A 13,477-nucleotide genomic window follows, 5' to 3' on the forward strand; every position below is an offset into this window, starting at 1 on the left:
ATGGATTTACAGGAAGTAGATGTGAAAAGTTTAGAGCAAGTGAGACCTTGGGCCAACCCATGTGAAAAACGCTGGAATCATGAAATTATGAGTTACTTATAAAGTTCCTACCACAAAAGCAAATGCAAGTTTTGAATACTTTTAGAAGAAATATTGTATGTTAATTCACATTTACCGTACTCGCATTATCATGGTAAAAGTAACTTGGAGGCAAAATGGAACTCCTCCCCTCCGCTAGGAGGAGCGTAGAGAGAAGAATGCCACAGTGCACTTGTAGCAATGACAATCAGATGCCTTCACCTGCCCCACCTACAACAAAACATGTCTCTCCTGCATTGGTCTCTACAGCCACAGTAGGTGCTGTAACTCTCCAAAGTCTTGACTTTACCCCTAAAGGCACGCTCTTCCATTGTCTCCCCAGTTAGAAAGATGCCAACAACAACCAGATGGAACCCTCTTGGAATGGCACAGCTGCCAGTTGTCTAAGATACAATAGCCCAATGACATTTTATGGAACCATCCCCTTACGTAGGAGCCAAACCACTGCAACCTAGTGACTCCTACTCCTACAGAGCTTATCCTCAGGATACTATCAATCAATGGTATCCAAAGTCACAGGTCAAGAATAAGCAACAGGGCCACACACTCCCTGCCTTCTCCTAATAAAAGCTATCCATCAAGGTGACCAAGGGCAATTTGGTCCCACAGCCGGGTCTGAACCCAGACTAGAATGTGTTCAGATAATCCATTTCCTCCAAAAGTACTTGCAGTTGAACAGCTACCATCATAGCTGCCAAGTTATCCCTTTTTTTTAAGGGATTTTCCCTTATGCTGAATAGGCTTCCTCGCGAGAAAAGGGAAAACTTGGCAGCTATGGCTACCATCCTGCTGAGCACATTCTCCCACCCTGGGGATATTTTGCAGCAAGCCTCCAGTGCTGGCTTTTAAAGGCACAGTTGCACTACTCTGCATGGGTGTCCAAACTTTTTTCAAAGAGGGCCAGATTTGATGAAGTGACCATGCATGAGGGCCGACCGGAGTTGTTGCTAGGATTTTACCCCAGGAAATAAACTGCAACAGGGGCCAGATTAGGCCCCCGAAACGTACTTTGGACATGCCTGCACTACTGCTTCTATATGGGAAATAAGTAGAACCTCTTCATGTAAAGATACATTCATTACGTCATTCTCCACCAGCTCACTTGAATTAACTGACAAGCAAGCACTAAGAATGGAGGCAATTGCCCAGGCAGCCACAAGCACCTTGTCTACATCCTCAGGACTCAAAAGCTGAAACAGATCCCATAACACCAGACATGTTGGACATTTCAGCTGCATCTGTCTCAACTATGGTGTTTAAATTTACACAGAAGCAAGCAACTTTATCCTCAAAATGCCTTACAAATTTTTCATAGCAGGCACCCAAGGGCTCTGGACTCCGGAGGGGCCGATATTAATAAACCCCACACCATTTGGAAAAGCACTGCTGGGCAGTTAATTGAGGATGTAATGGAGGTGAAAAAGAATGATTTATTTGCTGCCCTCAACACCATACAGTAGGCACAGCCATGTACTCTAAAGTCAGCTTGGTCACCTTCCCAACAAATTTTGTGCCATATTGCTGTAGTTGTCACCTAGCCTGTTTCATCATCCAAAGTCCCCCAGGGAAACCAAGGAGCAGCATTGGCATCAGCATTGCTGAGGACTCTTATTCCTCCTAAGAGTCCTCAGCAATGCTGATGCCAATGCTGCTCCTTGGATTGCCCTCTGCATCTCACCATTGCATAGTGAGCCTGGGGCCTCGACAGGATTTCCAGTTCTGTTCACCAGAATTTTGCCAACTATGACTTACAATGTCTCTGCAGCATTGTGACTTGGCAACAATTACCAAGAAGCAGCAAGGGTCCTGAATTTTACACATTGACTTTAACCAGCTAATTCTTTGCAAACTGGGTTCTAGTTCTGCATGTATTCACATATTTAACTAATTTGTTTCTAATTACACATATTTTACCCACGTGTCTAGCATGGGATAATATGATTAGCCTTTAAAAAAGCATTATAATAACTACATTTAATTCTTAGGCTGTAGTGGCCGACTATAGAAGGAAGTCCAAAGTTAATTATTTACGTTTTTTCTAGAGCCTGGGTGAATAATACTACCTAATCATGGTATCTGTTACTGTTTAAACTACTCTGAAATCTCTTCTAGGGACTCTTTATCTCAAGACAGTAAATCAGATTTCTCACACTATGCAAATAATTCAGTTGCAATACAGGGCAAGCCTAGCCAATATATTGTGGGGCCTTCATAACCTCTATTTGTTCTCAAAAAGTGGAATCAAGGTTGTATAATAGCCAAGACAGGTATATGATGTCCAAATTTTGAACAATTGCCTGTTAATTTTAGTTATAAAATGCTGTTCCTTTACACCAGGCATGTCAAACCTGCGGCCCTCCAGATGTTTTGGCCTACAACTCCCATGATCCCTAGCTAGCAGGACCAGTGGTTGGGGAAGATGGGAATTGTAGTCCAAAACATCTGGAGGGCCGCAGGTTTGACATGCCTGCTTTACACAGATCTTGAGAACGTTAACTTGCCATTTGCATCTAAGACTATGAATAAACCATTATCAGAGACTAGTTTTATAGACTTGTTTCTTCTAGAACCTCTAATTAAGGCATGTGAAATAATTAAGATTGTTGCCTTCTGTATCAGTAATTTCTTCTTCAATTAAATTTTCACTTATGTTTTTAATAACTCCCTTCTCTGCTTACAATGCTAATGACTAATTAGCCCCAGATTCGTTTTGTTTCAGTGCAATAAACAAGTAATGCTACAGTTTATTGTTTTTTTTTCTAATAAAGAGCAGAAGTGGAGCACCCCTGAATGCAATGAGTAAAAGCAAATAAAGTCTGAATAGCCTAAAATGTAATGAGAAAAACTGATTTTGACTTGTCTTTTGATTTGCAAATGCTCTGCTTCTGAGAGTGGGTTTAGCTTAGCAGTTAGAAGACCATGTAGAAGCCAGGAGGTCCATGGTTAAAATCTCAGTTCAGCCATGAGCAAACTGGGTGACCTTTAGGCCAGGAAGTTTGCCATCCCAAGCCCTGTCCCCATGTTCAATCTCTAATCAGGATAATACAGACCAATTTTACAGGGAAGACACTGGCCCCAACTAGATGATCTGATGGTGGCGGCCTCGTCTCTCACACAATTGGGTTGGCACCAATTCCCTATTAAGTAAAGCAGAGAAGATTTAAAAGGCCACATAGACTGAAACCCACTGTACTGTCACATTCAGAAGCATTTCCTCCCAGCTATTTTTCTCACTGTGAGGCAACATAACAACTGCTGGGAGTTGGGTGGATGGGAAACATGGGCAAAGGAAGGGCTCACTTCTTCGCTTCTTCTGGTCACCTCTAAAAATTATGATTTCTTTCCCCTTAGAATCATAGAACTCCTCTTAGTCTCCTCTTTAACAGGCTAAACATACCCAATTCCCCATAAGGCTTGGTTTCTAAACCCTTTATTGCCTTGGTCACTCTCCTCTGCACACATTACAGATTGTTAATACTGTACCCTTAAATTGTGGTGCTCAGAACTGTGACACTACTTCAGGTGCACTCTGACCAAGGCAGAATAGGGTAGTACTATTACTTAGGTTGACTTGATTATACTTCTGTGGGTGCAGCCTAGTATGGCATTAGCTTTTTTTTTTTTTTTGCTACTGCATCACACTGTTGGCTCATGTTAAGCGTGTGGTCTATACTAAGACCCCTAGATCCTTTTCACTGTGTATTACATATACTACTGACAACTCTATCTTCCTGCCTAAATGTAGCACCTTATATTTGTTCGTATTGAAATTCATTTTGTTAGTTTGTAATTTAATTCTATATGCAATTTAATTCCCTTTGTTTCTAAGGTTAAAAAGAGCAATTATAATTATTATTTCAGTATTTGAATTTATAAACAGAAGGAAATGGTAGACCTGTCAATACAGTGCATCCAAATGCATGAAATTATTGTAGACTGTAAAATCTATGATGCATGCCTTCATAGTTAAATGAATGTGTAAAACATTATTTTTTTATTGCTCAGAAAACATGTATCAATATGATATTAATAAGTATGCATTGATTTTTGCTGAGGAGAGCGCAAGATTTATGAAAGCAAGTACTATTGCATGGCAAAAAATTAGAAAAGGGCTTTTCGTCCAATCAATAAAATATTATTTCTTCGAGATCCAGAGACAACTTCCCCATACCAATAAAATACGCCCACCTTGAAAAACAAATTGGCCTATGTATGCATTTATTAGGCCATTGGAATAGTTGCTTTGCAGTGAAATTAGAATCATTGGCCATGTCAGATATCCTTTTAGGAGAAAGAAAATCTCAAACACGAGAGCTTGGGTACGTAAGAATTTCCCCACCTGCCATTTTCCCACTGGAACTCCTTACTCCGCCTTCTTTCCCCTTTTTCAGCCCCTTCTCTGAATTTCCAGGGTTAGGCATGCATGGATGAACCCATGATTTGAATGGGGGGGGGGAGAATGGGAACGGAGAGAGTCAAATATTACCTGCAACCATAGCTGCCAAGTCTCCCGCTGAAAAATGCAGGATCAGCAGCGGCGCGGTACCGGAAGTCGCTTCTACGCATGTCCAGACATGCGTAGAAGCAACTTCTGGTGCCACTCTTCTCGATTTCCGGTGCCCAAGCATGGGCAGAGCAGCACCCGAAATGGAGCCTCCCTGGCAGGTAGGAAATCCAGGGGATTTCCGGGATTCTTTTCTATTCGGGATAACAGCGGGAAACTGATTAAAATCCAGGGGTTTCCCGCAAAAAACGGGAGACTTGGCAGCTATGCCTGCAACATTCCATTTTCTTGAATGAAACTTGCGCCATCTAGAAACAGCTTTTGTGGATCAAAAAAACCACTGGAGTTTTAGGATGTATTAGAAGCTGTCTTATACCAACACAGAACTTTGGTCCATCTAATTCAGTATCCAATGCTATGATTCTAGGACCCTGGCTGGCGGAGGTTGCCCATAGAATTGCAGGCAGAACACTTTCCTTCCCACCCCTAGCTGGAGACACCAGGGATTGTACCTGGGACATTTTGTGTGCAGAGCATGTGCTCTGCCATTGAGCTGCAGACCTTCTCCTAAAGCAGGGGTGGAAAACTTCAGGCTAGGGGGACAAATATGGCCTTTCAGCCTTTTCCAGCTTAGCTACCATATGCTATGCCCTTCCTCTTCCTCTTCCCTCCCTCCTAGGCCACACCCCTCACTAGACCTGCTCTCTTCAAGTGCTTGTGTCCTTGAACTCTAACAGTGCAATGTACTATGCAAAGCAAAGAGTCACATCTGTTTCTCTGAATATCTTTCCCTCTGGCCAAACCAAGCACTGGCATGCAACCTTCGGAAGGATGTCCACAAGGAAACACAGCCCTCCAGTTGAACAGGATTCCCCATTGCTGCCCTAAAGTGGTGAGCCTCCTTACATGCATTTGCATATAGATGTTATTTAGACCCTGTAGTGGGGAGAGAAAGTAATATAGGATACCACATCCCTAGTTGGAGATAGTTCATCCAAACTGATTGTACTGCAGATTTAATGCCATTGTGTTTGCTTGACATACCATTATATATGGGTTGGTTTTTGTTTTTTTTTTTTGCAAGGATATTCTCCTAGATGCCACGTATGTGGTTTTGGAACCAAGCACCTCTAATTAGCAGAGACCATGAGAATGTATTTCTAGTGGCTGCTGACTAGCTCCTCATATATTTTACAATTAGTTCTCATTAAACATTCATTGGATTTTTCTTGTTAGTTCTCTTTCTTCTTGTTTGCATGCAGCCTTCCTCAACACAACGGAGCTGTCTTTTCTCTTGGGTCTCCCAAAAAGGGCTTTTAGCATTTTTATGAGACTAACTGCTAAGGTTTATTAGTATCAGTTCCCAGACTGCATCCTTCGATGTGAAGTGTTGTTGCCTCTTCAAAATAAAGCTGCTGCCGTCTTATTTACCTCGAAAGATTTGTTCGAAATGTTCATCCCGCGCAGCATGTACCTGATGTGGCCAACATTTTTTTTTTAGTACTAAACACTATTTGGAGACTCGAGCCAAAATCAGGAATTACAGAATGGAAAGACTGAGTGATGGAACAAAGTGAAGAGCTGGTCAAAAACATTTAGGAATCCCGCCCCCCGGCCCATAACTCCTAATTGGTCAAGTGTGAACACTTGATTGCCATCACCCCTATAAGAAATTCAGGACTGACCAAAGAAAGTACTTCCTCACACGATGAAGCAATGGAATTTGTTCCCACAAGATATACAGTAGTAATAGCCAGAGTGTCTTGAAAGGGGGTTTAGACAAATGAATGGGGAACAATGCTACCCATAGCTACCAGCCATGATGACTATGTTCTGTCTCCATTGTTGAAGGAAGTATGTCTCTATACTAGTTGTGGGGGTAAAGCTATTGTGGTCAGATCCCGCTTGCAGGCTTCCCATAGGCATCTGGTTGGCCACTGTGAGAACAGAATGCTGGATTAGATGGGACCACTAAAGAGCAAACTCTTCTTATGCTGTAATCCACATTATCCTATTCGCCAGTTGTCCATCCATACACATTCTTGCAGCATGTTAAGTTGAAACAGGGAATTTTGCCATTTCTCCCCAAACCTGCGAAACTTCTAAATAACACGAGGACAACAGTAGGTCAGATGGATTTTATATGTGTCAAATCAACACTTACCTAAAACACACTGCTTATCTAGGTCCAGGATATTGATTTGGCCTTCACCATTTGTTTATCTTTTTTTATGAAGAGGCCAATTCATCCACCTCTAGTCATGCTGTGTCATAAACCCTATTATGTTGAACCTGGGTTTAAATGACTCATTTAGCAGCTCCCTTGTACAGCAATCAAGTACAATAGAAACTGCCCTTCTGGACTAACCAATGAAGAAATGGTCACAAAAACATTCAGTCCCGCTAGGGCTCTCTTTTTACAACTGTCTGCTTAGTAAAGTCTTTTGTATTTACCTTTACATTTCATTTTCAGGCAGTAAAGTAAGCTCTTATAATAATTTCCTTCCTATCCCACCTCCAGGTCACATAACAATGTCTGCAAGATGAGGATGATTGTTAGTTTTCATTAAATTTTTAAAATTTCAAATGCAAGTATGGGTTAATGTGTTGGAGGTGTATAAAATGATGCACAGTGTGAAGAAAGTGAAGAGAAATCCCCCCCAATAATGCTAGAACCTGAGATCATCCAAGGAAGCTGAATGACGCGAGATTTAGGACAGAGGATGCGCCACACTCAGGTTAGGACTAAATCAAATACTTGATAAAGTTCTTGATGTTGCAGAATACAATGTAAGCTTTATAGCCAAAGCCAAAGAGTCCTGCAGCTACGCCTTGCTCAATAACTAAGCACTTTAAAAGTTGCTTGGCAAGTCTCCAGAAGGTCGTATCTTCAGCAGGACTCCAGTAGGTCTTATATATGCACTGCATGCATAGCTTTCTAGACCCCCACATGGACAGCGGAGGCTTCTTTAATTATCTTTCTGGAAGATCACAGCACCCCCTGGCACAGGCCAACTCTTTGCTCCACGTGCATACCATTGCTAAAATTATCATGGAAATTAGATTTGAACCCACATAACCATCTGAGCAAAATACGAATTAACATTACTATGGCAAGAGGTGCTATCCATTCAATTTTGCATCACATTGCAATCTTCTCATATATGCAGTCACTGTGCTCGTTTAGCAATTGCATTCTAAGCCCAGTTGCATATAAAATTTCATCTTCTCCATTTCTACTTTTCCAGCACTCAGCGCCAAAGTACACATGTTTTGTGAGATAGGAATCAAGAAATGCAAACAAGCTAGTCAACTAAACCCAACTCATTTGTTCATGAAGTTACAGCTGAGAATGTGATATAGCGGTAAGAGGAAGGCATGCTTGGCAAATCCACACCGTGATCAACTCCCGCCCAGAAACCTATGTCCCCACTGTGGAAGGATGTGTGGATCCAGAATTGGCCTCCACAGTCACTTACGGACTCATTGTTAAAACTGTGTTTATGGAAGACAAGCTTACTCGGCTACGAGTGATCTCCAAAGAAGAAGAGAAGGAGGAGAAGGAGAAGGAGAAGGAGAAGGAGGAGATGATAGCAGTAACCACCAAAGTCAGAGACTCCTTGTCTTATCTGAGGAAGGCTTTAGAGAAAATACTGTTTAGAAGTGCTGCATCTTGTGGGATGCTAGGATGTGCGTGGTTCTTCTGGAAAATTACAGGATTTGTGAGTAAGTTAGACAGGAACGTAATGGGAATATAATAACAGCCTTGCTGGACCTTGCCAAGCGCCCATCTAATCTAGCATCCTGTTCTCACTGTGACCAACTCATATCTAGTTGGCCACTGTGAGAACAGGATGCTGGACTAGATGGGATTTGGCCTGATCCCACAGGGCTCTTATCAGTAAGGTTTTTTTGAGAGAATTGGTGGAACTGTTTTGGTACGTAGCTTAAGGGATCTATCAAAAGAGAATGTCCAATGTTGTCCTTCTTCTGAAGTGTTGATAGAAATGCCAAGTTTGCTTTTAAAAACTGGAGCATGAATTCTCTGAAATGTTACTGCAAAATTTCCCTAGGCAATGCAATCAAAAGAAGCAAAGCTTTTAGGTGTCACTCCACCTGATGCTATGCATGGTTGCTCTGAAGTAAGGACCACCATGTCCCAGGATTGTAGCTGAAATTCTATTACCATTTCTATATATATTTCCTGCTGATAAATTCACTAGGCTGGTGTGATAGTGTCTTAGATATTCTACCTAGGCAGATAAGATTGCCCCTCTCTGTCAAGGGAGGTGCATAGCAATATGCGTTTTGCATTATGCATTCCACTAAAAATGAATGCTAAGATTCTGCAGAGAATCTCAGAGGCTGCAAAGAAAGGGTTGCCTTTTTGGCTTGCTTAAAGTGGCTTGTCCCTATGAAGGTTCTGTACAAAGTAAATTAAACTAGAGACGGTGTGCATTGATCATACAAGTGGCTGCCTTGCAGTATTTGCAGACTTGAAATGTCTGCTGCGAGTCCTACACAGTGGGCCTAAACAGCTATAAAGTAAGATGGTCTGCATTTCACAACCTGTCCTTGCTATACCAACTTGAATATACATGAACAAAGTTAATTGTTTTAGTTGTTCATTTGAATGAAGAACTTCATCTGTCTTTCACGAAGAACTGGTGTGAGGTCTTGTGGCGTTCACACAGGGCCCCCGGTCGTTTCACGGGCTATTGACCCTATGTCACTGTGACGACCCGGGTCCCACTCTACCTTACTATCACTGCGACACAGGAATCCAGAGGGGAAAACACCCACCCTCTTCTCCTGCCGCCTCAAAAATAAACCCCTTTTCCTAATGGGTTTCTAAGTAAGGAGAGCCTTCCAGCCTACGTGGCCTGGTACCTTAAGAAACTCTAGGCTGTCCCCCAGGAATAACCTCTTGCCTCCTGTAAAGGGTCTCCCTCAGTTGGATTCCCCCACTGTAGAAGTTTGCCCTAGGCACTCTGGCAACTTCTTGGCACCTCAGGTTACCCTTCTAAGCCTCCTCCGTGTAACTTCAGGACACAAACCACCACCTCCCTGCCTGAGGTGAGTTTGGCCCTCTCTTGAGTCACCACGGCTGTGAGTCCTGGTACCTCGCTGGAAAAATACAAACGGACCTCTTGTTGGCAAAAACAGAGATGAAGTTTTATTGTGTTAAAAACATAAGTGATTCTTTAACGTGTCATTTATTAATTAGCTTTGTTCCAGTTGTACAAAATAAACTCAGTCAAACATTTAACTTTAAGTTTTCCTAGCCTCTTAACTGTCTTCATATAAGCCACCACATAACACCACACCACACCTTCCTCCCTCTCCCTCCTAACTGACCAAACCGACACTCCCTCCTTTCAAACCGGGCACAGTCCCGCCCCCATCAGAGTTCTATGCCAGTCAGGCTGGAGGTGGGTTAACTCTTTGCCAGCCGGGCAGAAATAAACATTTTAAAAGTGCTTCAATTTGTCACAGTCACCACTATTCCGCTGCTATCAACCAGGATCCCCTAGTAAAACACTGAGTCTCAGTCAGGATTTAAGTAAACCAAAGAGTATAGTTTATTTGCAAACACCAACAAGTTTTATATATTATATACACTGTTACACTTTATCCTCTCAGTCTCATTTCCGTCTTTAGCTCACTCTAACTCCTCTACCTCACCACCACCAAGTTCCACACACCAACCCTCACAGCCACCAACTACCAACCATTATTTCCCAACTGCAACTGCTCTCTAACCCCCCCCCCCCGGGCTGAGTCTTAAGTCCAATAAGCTCCGCCTCCGGCTTCCTATTGGACAGCTTGTTAACCCTTTTATCTCCACCTGCACAGTCCTGTTCAGAAGGGATAGCTAACGCCAAAGGTCTGACACATTGCTAAAATGTTAATGCAGTTATTTTAATGAAATAATTCCTTTTATTAAATAATTTTTTTAGACATACATATTAGCAGACCATTGACAACTGCATTAATTGCACCACTATTGTAAGTTGCTTTCGTGTGTCTACAGTGGAATTTGCTGCCAAGGAGTGTGGTGGAGTCTCCTTCTTTGGAGGTCTTTAAGTGGAGGCTTGACAGCCATATGTCAAAATAATGCTTTGATGGTGTTTCCTGCTTGGCAGGGGGTTGGACTGGATGGCCCTTGTGGTCTCTTCCAACTCTATGATTCTATGATTCTACACTATTTATAACAAGAGTAATTTTCAAAGCCAGTAGATCAATTCAATCATTACCTAGTGGTAAGATTATTGATCTCTCTTTTAAAATGTTGCTTAGAGTGCAGCATTTTACATGCCTGTCTCCTGCTGTATCCTTTCCATATTTAGGAAATCAGGTATCCATAATGAATTGCCATATTTCGAAGATGTACTGCATACCGTTACCAGTAGAGGGCGCTCATATACCACAAAATCTCTCCATGGAGGTTTTTATTATTATTATTATTTCCATCCCAATTTGACAAATGGACATTTATTTATTTTTAGATTTTCCACGCCACTTTTTAAGGTTCACTCATGCTGCAACCAGGCAGATAGCACCACGTGGCCGATAACAATGCTATGTCACTAGCTAGTGCTAGTTAATTCTGAAATATCTTTGGAACGGGAGCCGAAGACTTTGGATAAGGTGCTAACAGTGTCCATATGCTTCTGCCGTTCCTCCGGGATTAGCTCTGAGCCAGCCTAGAGAACAGACGGGAGCTTGGCATTTTAACCACCTTCAGATGGGGACCATAATCACTTATTGCATGGTATTGGCATATATGCACCAAGTGCCACACTTTCCCATTCCAGTGCAAATCTCCTTCTCAGGCGCTTTCCTATGGTGTGATGCCAGGGCCCCAGGCAGGATGTGAATGTAGCAACTGCTCAGTGAAAGCCCACATGCCACAGGGCAGTGTTCAAGGGCAAACCAGAGAAGCACCACTGTGAGTGCATGTGAAGGTATCTCAGGGAGATCGTGAGAAAATAAGAAAGACCCACCTAACTGGGTTATCTCCCTTAGTTCTGAGTGTGTGTGTGTGTGGGGGGGGGAACGACCATGTAGTTGTATACCCGTGCAAATAATTTGGGGGGTTTGTGCACAGATCCTTTATTGGCACAATTGTTTTATAGGGAGCATGGATGAACAAGATAGCCCCTCTGAAAACAGTCGGCCATAGGGTGCTTCCTGCCCTCCAGTTGCTGCACTCGGAATTCAACAAACCTAAATAATGAATTCAAGGTGTTGAATTCCGATCCTTAATGACAAGAGTCTTGGTCATTGCTTTAATGATTCTCTGCACTCGCTTTCATTTTATGAATTATTCATTCTTCCTTACATTAAACTGCCTCGACACTGATTTTTATAGGAACGGTGAGATAAATGCTTATTAAATAACTGTGTTTGCACATTCTCACTGGCAGAAAGCCATAGCTGAATTATCCCCAGATTAGAATGTCTGAGCCACTGCTACCACTTCCACTACTAGTAGGGCTACTCTACACGTTAAATTTATCATGAAAAGGCCTCCTGAAACAGCTCACCTTCTGTGCATTGCTGCCAAAATGTGTTAGAACGTGTCACCAGGTGGACTGTTCATTTTGTGGCTGGTGCTGCTACAACATCACTCTACCCAATGAGCTGTGTGACAGGTTACAACTGTAATGGGGAGAAGACACCACTGCATGTCAGGGCTGGGGGCACTGACATGCAGTGGTTCCTCTCCTTCCTCCTGGGCCACATCCAGAAAGTGGTGTTGGGGGATGAGTGTTCAGACCCCTGGGCTCTCACTTGTGGGGTCCCTCAGGGTTCCGTTCTCTCTCCCATGCTTTTTAACATCTACATGAAGCTGCTGGGAGAGATCATCAGGGGGTTTGGGCTGGGTGTTCACCAGTATGCGGATGATACCCAGCTCTACCTCTCTTTCAAATCAGAACCAGTGAAGGCAGTGAATGTCCTGTGTGAGTGTCTAGAGGTGGTTGGAGGATGGATGGCGATGAACAGATTGAGGTAGAATCCTGACAAGACAGAAGTACTGTTCTTGGGGGACAGGGGGTGGGCGGGAGTGGGGGTTCCCTGGTCCTGAATGGGTGTGCCCCGGAAGGACCAGGTGCACAGTCTGGGAGTCATTTTGGACTCACAGCTGTCCATGGGGGTGCAGGTCAATTCTGTGTTCAGGGCAGCTGTCTACCAGCTCCATCTGGTATGCAAGCTGAGACCCTACCTGCCCGCAGACTGTCTCGTCAGAGTGGTACATGCTCTAGTTATCTCCTGCTTGGACTACTGCAATGTGCTCTACGTGGGGCTACCTTTGAAGGCGAGGTGGAAACTACAACTAATCCAGAATGCAGCAGCTAGACTGGCGACTGGGAGTGGCTGCTGGGACCATATAACACCAGTCCTAAAGGATCGTCACTGGTTCTTGGTACGTTTCCGAGCACAATTCAAAGTGTTGGTGCTGACCTTTAAAGCCCTAAATGGCCTCGGCCCAGTATACCTGAAGGAGTGTCTCCAGCCCCATCGCTCAGCCCAGACACTGACGTCCTCCTCTGAGGGTCTTTTGCAGGTTCCCTCACTGCAAGAAGCAAAGTTACAGGGAACCAGGCAGAGGGCCTTTTCGATGGTGGCGCTCACCCTGTGGAACGCACTCCCTTCAGATGTCAAGAAACATCATTCCAGAAGACATCTGAAGGCAGCCCTGTTTAGGGAAGTTTTTAAGGAATGATGTTTTTATTATGTTTTTAGATATGTTGTAAGCCGCCCAGATGGGCAGGGTATAAATAAAATGATGATGATAATAATGATTTAGCAGCTGCTGTATTATGATACGGGACTGGCTCGCCCTAAATGAAGGCACTAGCAGAATAC

This window comes from Zootoca vivipara, chromosome 3 (genome assembly GCF_965207765.1).
Source record: "Zootoca vivipara chromosome 3, rZooViv2.hap1.1, whole genome shotgun sequence".
Lineage (NCBI taxonomy): Eukaryota > Metazoa > Chordata > Lepidosauria > Squamata > Lacertidae > Zootoca > Zootoca vivipara.